The sequence below is a fragment of the Artemia franciscana genome, chromosome 20 (genome assembly GCF_032884065.1).
Source record: "Artemia franciscana chromosome 20, ASM3288406v1, whole genome shotgun sequence".
NCBI lineage: Eukaryota > Metazoa > Arthropoda > Branchiopoda > Anostraca > Artemiidae > Artemia > Artemia franciscana.
Window position 1 is genome coordinate 29,717,455 of NC_088882.1, and position 7,641 is coordinate 29,725,095.

At 34.8% G+C, this 7,641-nt stretch overlaps 2 non-coding genes and 1 pseudogene across 2 annotated transcripts; all 3 read left to right on the forward strand.

Moving 5' to 3' along the window:
- Positions 1-4,110: 4,110 nt before the first annotated feature.
- LOC136040508 (U2 spliceosomal RNA) lies at positions 4,111-4,302 on the forward strand. Its single transcript, XR_010620785.1, has one exon. It is a non-coding gene; the product is annotated as a U2 spliceosomal RNA (small nuclear RNA).
- A 716-nt stretch (positions 4,303-5,018) lies between these two features.
- On the forward strand, positions 5,019-5,193 carry LOC136040487 (U1 spliceosomal RNA; annotated as a pseudogene).
- Positions 5,194-6,047: 854 nt separating this feature from the next.
- Positions 6,048-6,163, forward strand: LOC136040456 (U5 spliceosomal RNA). The gene has a single exon (XR_010620743.1). It is a non-coding gene; the product is annotated as a U5 spliceosomal RNA (small nuclear RNA).
- Positions 6,164-7,641: the final 1,478 nt, after the last annotated feature.

Here is a 7,641-nt window from a genome sequence, read left to right on the forward strand (position 1 = left end):
ATTAGAAAAAATCCAAAACAAAAAAATAGCCAAAAACAAGATATTTGTTTCGAACTTAGAGTACCAAGGACAGCACAACTCAAACATGTTTATTTGATTTGGCTAAGTGAAAACAGCACCATAAAATATCTTTAAAATTAGAAAAAATCCAAAACAAAAAATAGCCAAAAACAAGATATTTGTTTTGAACTTAGAGTACCAAGGACAGCACAACTCAAACATGTTTATTTGATTTGGCTAAGTGAAAACAGCACCATAAAATATCTTTAAAATTAGAAAAAATCCAAAACAAAAAAATAGCCAAAAACAAGATATTTGTTTTGAACTTAGAGTACCAAGGACAGCACAACTCAAACATGTTTATTTGATTTGGCTAAGTGAAAACAGCACCATAAAATATCTTTAAAATTAGAAAAAATCCAAAACAAACAAATAGCAAAAAACAAGATATTTGTTTTGAACTTAGAGTACCAAGGACAGCACAACTCAAACATGTTTATTTGATTTGGCTAAGTGAAAACATCACCATAAAATATCTTTAAAATTAGAAAAAATCCAAAACAAACAAATAGCAAAAAACAAAATATTTGTTTTGAACTTAGAGTACCAAGGACTGTACAACTCAAACCTGTTTATTTGATTTGGCTAAGTGAAAACAGCACCATAAAACATCTTTAAAATTAGAAAAATCCAAAACAAAAAAATTGCCAAAAACAAGATTTTTGTTTTGAACTTAGAGTACCAAGGACAGTACAACTCAAACATGTTTATTTGATTTGGCTAAGTGAAAACAGCACCATAAAATATCTTTAAAATTAGAAAAAATCCAAAACAAAAATAGCCAAAAACAAGATATTTGTTTTGAACTTAGAGTACCAAGGACAGCACAACTCAAACATGTTTATTTGATTTGGCTAAGTGAAAACATCACCATAAAATATCTTTAAAACTAGAAAAATCCAAAACAAAAATAAGCCAAAAACAAGATATTAGTTCTTAACTTAGTGTACCAAGGACAGTGGAATTCAAACCCGTTTATTTGAATTGGTTAAGTGAAGACTTATTAAACCGTGTATAATATTTCTCTAAAACCAGAAAAAAGTTCAAAGCAAAAAATTAGTCAAATACCTATGGCACCAAACAACTTAAGAAAATGTAGCTTTCCTTTGAACATGCATGATTAAATATGTGTGGGCCCGATTGGATTTTTTGAGGGGGCCTCCTTATACTTAATAAAATATATCTGCATAGTAGTTTACGTACGTAAATTAGTTCACGGACGTAGTGTAAAATCCCTTTAATATAGGATTATCCAGATTAAATTTAATAAATCTGACAAGAACTTTTACGGGTATCAGTTCTATATATAGTAGAGTATGTATTAAATAATAATAAACACATTAACTAATCTCATAGAGCCATGCAAAATGCGGGGCCTAATGTGCACTGCGGTAGAAATCATCTTACCTTCAAGCACATTTAAGGACTCATACAATGAGGAGTTACTTTCCTATAAATAAAAAAAAACTTTTTTTTTATTTAATTGAAGTAAGAAAAGTCATTTTGTCAGCCAGTAGCAAAATATGAAGACGAAAAACAAGCAAATATTTCGACAAGGACCTCCGCCAAGTCATCCTCATTGCTCATAAAAAAAACAAAACAATGTCATTTTTGTTTTCAAATTTCAAGGATATATCTGATGAACTTCTGTGTTCATGCAATCGTTCCCCCAGTTGTTGATGGGTCCTAGCAATGTAAAATTTGAAAGTAAAAATGACAACTTTGATTCTGCTTTCGCCCTCCATATCTTCGAAAATCCTGAACATTTAGTTCTTTTTGAAGAGGCAACTTCAATATCTACTGTAAATGGACTATCGCAACCTTTTAAAGAGGCAATTGAGATCAAAAACAATATAAACAGTTTTTGTATGTATAAAATATATTAAAAAATATGTAAATATATTCTTAAGCCCAATTTACAAAAACTTTATATTAAGACTCAATATTTTTGCCTAGTCCAATTTAAGACAACTTGTCCTAAAGAAAATCGAGGCTGCAGACAGGCAAAATCTATTGCAAGGAAAAGAATACTTGTCCATTCCAATTGGTTAATTACTTTTCATTTATTTCTCGATGATTTTTTCTCCTCTTGTCAACTTCATTTCAAAACTTTAGATTTTTTTTTTAAGCACTGAGGATGACTTGGTGGAGGTCCTTGCCAAAATATTTGCTTGTTTTTGTCTTCATATGTTGCTACTGGCTGACAAAATTCTCGCGTTCTCACCTATTTGATTTAATTTTTCATTTATTATATCCTTTACTTTCTTGGATTTCATACGTCATGTATAGCCTGTGTGGTCTTAGAATGTATTTAGGATTATTTTGCATAATTTAAGCATCAGAAGAAACGGACCAGTTTTCTTTAATATATATTTACTTTTATACTTACTTTTGCTTACTTACTTGTAGCAGGACTCAAGCATCTCAACTATCCCTAGCATCCAGTAGCTTCATCATTGTAGTAAGCCAAGATCGTCAAAATCCAAACTTGAAGGGGATGGAGGAGCAAAGATGGAACCCTTTGTCCAAAATAAAGTGAAAATAGCAGTAAAAACTAAAAAGAAGCCATTTGGTACCACAGAGGCACTATTTAGTACTCTAAAAAAGCTGTAAATTTACTTTAAAAAAAAGAAAAAAAAAGAGATGTGTTTCTGTAGATCCTTAAATTTATAGGTTTATATTAGTTTAGACTCAATTTTGGAAGAAACTAAATTTCAGAAGGGGGTAGGAGAATGAGGTTTGGGGGAGGGGAAAAACAAGGTTTGGGAGGGGCAGTTGCACCTTACAGATCCATAACAAATTACGACCCTACTTTTCTATGGTTTCAAACCTTAGAGTTGTTTAATAAGCTTTGATCAAATTCTCCTATAAAACTGGAGTTCTACTTGAAGGCCATCTATTCTTCAAGACAGTCTTCTGGGCTTCATGGTTAGTAAGAAGATGGAATTATAGAATTACTCAAGTAAATGATAAATGAAAAGGACAAATACTTATACAATAAAGTAAGCAATCATTTATTTGATAAAGTCTCACTGTTTCGTGTCTGTGTATCTTTCTTAGGTGATTGAAAATTCAGCTTTTGTTTCCATATTTGAAGCAAATTTAATAATCTCTTAATAAAACTTGCATTGTTACCATGTAGTATATATGGAAAACCAGTTGTTTTAATTCAGGGAAGGAAATTTTCTCTACAAGATGTTTTTCCTGCATTCCTCCTCTTAGATTCAAAAAAATCTCTTCGTGGTATTATCATTGAAAAGGGGCTTGTTTTTTTTTTCTTTGTATTTTTGTTAAAGAAATTGAAAAAACAACGAGATTCCCCTGCCTGGAATCTGGAGAATACTGGATTTCGCCCCCTCTCCCCTTCCCCTTGGGCTGTGTGTTTACAAATCTATTTTGAGCAAGGAATACAAAAAAAAAAAAAAAAAAAAAAAAAAAAAAACCATCGGAAACTTGTTTAAATGCATTGCGCTACGTTTTAACGAGTCGGACAAAAATATCAGGGATTAGCTCATTGGGTCCAGCCTTGTCCCCTAGTTTCCATGAATTGGCGCTTTTGATCAATACCAGTGGTGTCGACTGGTGGATTGACAATTTTTATTGCAAATCAGGGTGTTTTTTGGGGTATTTTTGTAAAAGAAAGTAAAAAAAAAAACAAGAGAATTGTTCTCTCTGGATTTCGAAAAAACTCTTCTCTGTCCCCCACCCCTTTAATTGCCGTGAATTAACGTTATTCATCAATGCTGGTTCCGATCATTGTCAGCTAAAGGGCCAAGAGAATATTATCTCTGATTTAAAATGTTATATTTTCTGATTTTGGCTTTTTGAGTGACAATTTTGTCCAAGTCTTGATTGGAAAATTTACCGTTTACCATTGAAATTTAAAGATAAACTTTGATATTATGGGAAATGTTTCGTACTGTTTACAAAAATCTAAAAACAAAGTGATAAGTTAATTGCATGTTATTTGAGAATTGAGACCGAAATAAATTTTGTGACAAACTTTGTTACTCGTATTCTTATAATTGTTTTGACAATCTTTGTTAAATTATCGCTTCTCGGCCTTTTGGCTAAGATCAAAGTGTAGTATCTGTTCTTATCAGCTTAATATCTGATACGGCCCCTACATGGGGCCCAGAATATTAAACTGATTTTTGGAAACCGGAGGGATGTCGGGGTTTGTTCCGCTCCCTTCATGCGTTGGCCCGGTATTGCAGTACCTCCGGGATCGGTGCACCTCTTTCGAGGGGAAACCAAAGTCCATGAACCCTAACCAATAGTAGGTACAATACGTTATTGAAAGTGAAGAGAAGCCCTGCCGTTAGTTACTTAGTCCTTGAATACATTGAAAATCATTTTTTTTTTCATATGAAAAAAAGAAGAAACACTGTATAAAATTTATAACAATTAATGGTGAAAAAGCCAATGGGTGGACGCCATAATTAATTTAAAGTGCCCAAGCTGGATTCAAGTCCCCATGCATCTTTATCGAAAATAGTTTGTAATTATAAACTGCTGAAATTTAAATTGAGCCAATATTCGATAAAATGGCTGAAGCGATTGTTTTTGGCCTCAGGCGGCTTGTTTCTACGGTGAGTTGTTGATAGTAGTAATGACTAAAGCCCCTCCCCCCCTGTATGATTGTTAGAGAGAAAATAATTGGCAAAGTCAGTAGAACGGTCACTGGGTTCTCAGAAATTAGAGTTTCAACTTTTCAGTCAAATTGATAAGAGAGTGAGAAACCCCTGATTTTCTTTTCTCAAAAAGGTAAACTTGCATTTAAACAATCTAGAGGCTTGCATATGAAAATGAAATGGGGCATTCCTATTTTCAAAAACTGCTGTGAAAAAAGTTTTGTAAAGCTGCATTTGTTTAATAAATTAGAGTTTCTGAGTGGCATTCAAAGCAACCGGATTTATGTCGAAAGACATTAGTAAAATGTTAGTTTTGAACAATTCATACTTACCTGGCTGGGGAGCTGCCTTGATCATGAAGGAGGCGCTCCCAGGGTGAGGCCTTTCCATTGAGTTTCCATTGCAATTCGGATTGGATAACCCCTGTGAATACCCCAAATGGGGGTAACTCAACAGCGTAATTTTTGGTAGTGGGGGACTGCGTTCGCGCGGACCCCTGTCCACACATTGAAAAGGTTTTCTCCTTTGAGCCCACACTACGTTGCAAATTGTGAGTTGAAAGAAAAAAAGTATACATATTGATGTTGTTGAGAGTTGAGACCAAGTAAATTTGATTGTTGAGACCTATTGAAAAAAATAATTTTCTGACATGTTTAAATTATTAAGGAGAGATTTGAGCGAATACTTTACAGAAAATGGTTCTGGAATTTACTCCAGAACATCTCTTAAATAAACACATTTTGTTTTGCTTAGTCTTGTGTTAAAGCGAATGATGGTATCAATGACCAGTCACCATAATTAAATTAAATTACCCAAACTGATTGAATTCCTGATGCATTTTGTTTTTGAAAATACTCCGTAATTATCGAAAATAATTGGTTTTTAAATTGAACTAGGAATCGAATCAAATTGCTGAAATTTAAATTAAGTCACAAAGGCCAGTCTTAAAAAGTGAAATGCCCTTGCTCACCACAAATTTCATCAAGTCAATTGTGTTGGCAACATATCAAAATAAGAATACCTTCACTACCGCTAAGCTTCTTGGAATATTTTAATAGGGGGGCCTTTGGCTACAGCAATTGATCGACCATTCAGCTAAATTACAATTATTTTTGGGCCCGATTACTGAATATTTATGTTATTTTCTGCGGATGTAGTTTTAGTAGCATGTCATTAAAGTTGCCCATGAATTGCTGTTCATTGAATGTGTTTTCGCATCATATGATTTTTTGGCCCGTATTTACTTGATTCGACACTGAATTTCTTATTGCTTTCGAACCTTGTTAAAAAAAAACACGAGGATTTACTAGGATTTATTTTTATATACCTAAGTCAACCATAGCAATTTTTTATAGCTCTGGCCTCTCCTCCTATCGAGTTAATCTTTCGCCTTTTACTAAAGATTACCGTGGGAAGGGGCACTTGATGAGTCTTAACAAATTTTTGAATGCCGAAAGGCAGACTAGTCTACACTATTGTTGTATGTTTTAATATTTCAAGATTACTTATCTCTTGATTATGGTTGTCAGAAAAGTAAACCTGGAAAATGCAGGATAACTTAAGTCATTTATGAACAAAAATCCAATATTTTCAAAAATATACAACAAATTGTAAAGTTATGGGCAGATAGCAAAAAGGGACAGTAATTTTGAAGTATGGCACACCTTTCAAGGGTGTCTAAATAGGCTTTTACTGCCTCTCCTAATTCCTATACGTTTTAAGGTTCGACTTTGGGACGCAGCCTCTTTAACTTTCTAAGAAAACGAAGTTTTTTTCATATTATTTCTGTACGTTTTTCTACAATCCATGGTGGATGTAATTTAATAATTTCTGTACTCGTCGTACAGGAATTAGGACTGCCTCTCCTAATCCCTGTACGTTTTAAGGTTCGACTTTGGGACGCAGCCTCTTTAACTCTTTGAGAAAACGAAGTTTTTTTCATATTTTGTGAAAAAAAAACACCCGGTAAGGGACTTGAGCCCTTGACCTTAGGATTAAAAGTCCCATGCTTTACCGACTGAGCTAACCGGGCATGTTTGAAGTCGAAATACCTCATGTGTATAAATATAACTTTTAAATAACTTTTAAGAATTTCAAAAATTAACATGGGCTCTTATTGGGAAATGGGTTTTTCTAAGCTAGAAAATCGGGGGGTTAAGATTTTCCGACGAAACTTTCCAGGAAAATTACTTGGAGAATTCCGCGTTGAATGAGTCTTCGTACTCCCAGATCCGACGTCGGCTGTGACCTGTAGGTGTGGGGGAAAAAAAGAACATGAACATTAAGTGGCTATGCGTGGTTTCTGGAAAACAGGGAAGGAGTTATCGGATCGAGCTGAAATTTCGCAGATAAGCTCCTGGGCCCTAGCGGACCTTAACTTGTGAATTTCAGCCCAATCGGACAACGTTAAAGGGGGGCTGGGGTTGGGGGGTCGAACTTTTGGGCCAGATTTTTCCCATGAAGGAAAAGTCGGAGGGGGATGAAATTTGGCAGGTTTCTTAGTTGGAGCTCGGGCTACGAAATGCATCCCTCTCCATCCCTCTGCGACCACTGGAACCGAAGATCGCTTAACATTGTCGTGGTTCGCCTCTTTAAAGAGGCACGAGTGTGCCTCCTTGATCTTTTGCAGATTATATCCAGGGAAGCTACTTTTAAGCGTGCCAAGTCCTAGGCGGTCTTGAGTCTATATTCTCTTAAGGCCATCATTCCCCCCTCGTCTAGGAACCGTATTTCCATTCCAGTTTAGGGGATTCCTCTAAAATGTAGAGTTTTGAGATCTTACTGGAGTAAATCCTTTCATTTGGGGATTCCATTGGTTTTTAGACACAATACTCTGTCTGGCGGGAGAACACGATTCAAGAGACAATTCTGTGTGTGAAGGGAAAAGAGAACCAACAGGCGATTGTCCATGTGAAGGGAGACCAAGAAACTTATGGTATGATTTTCA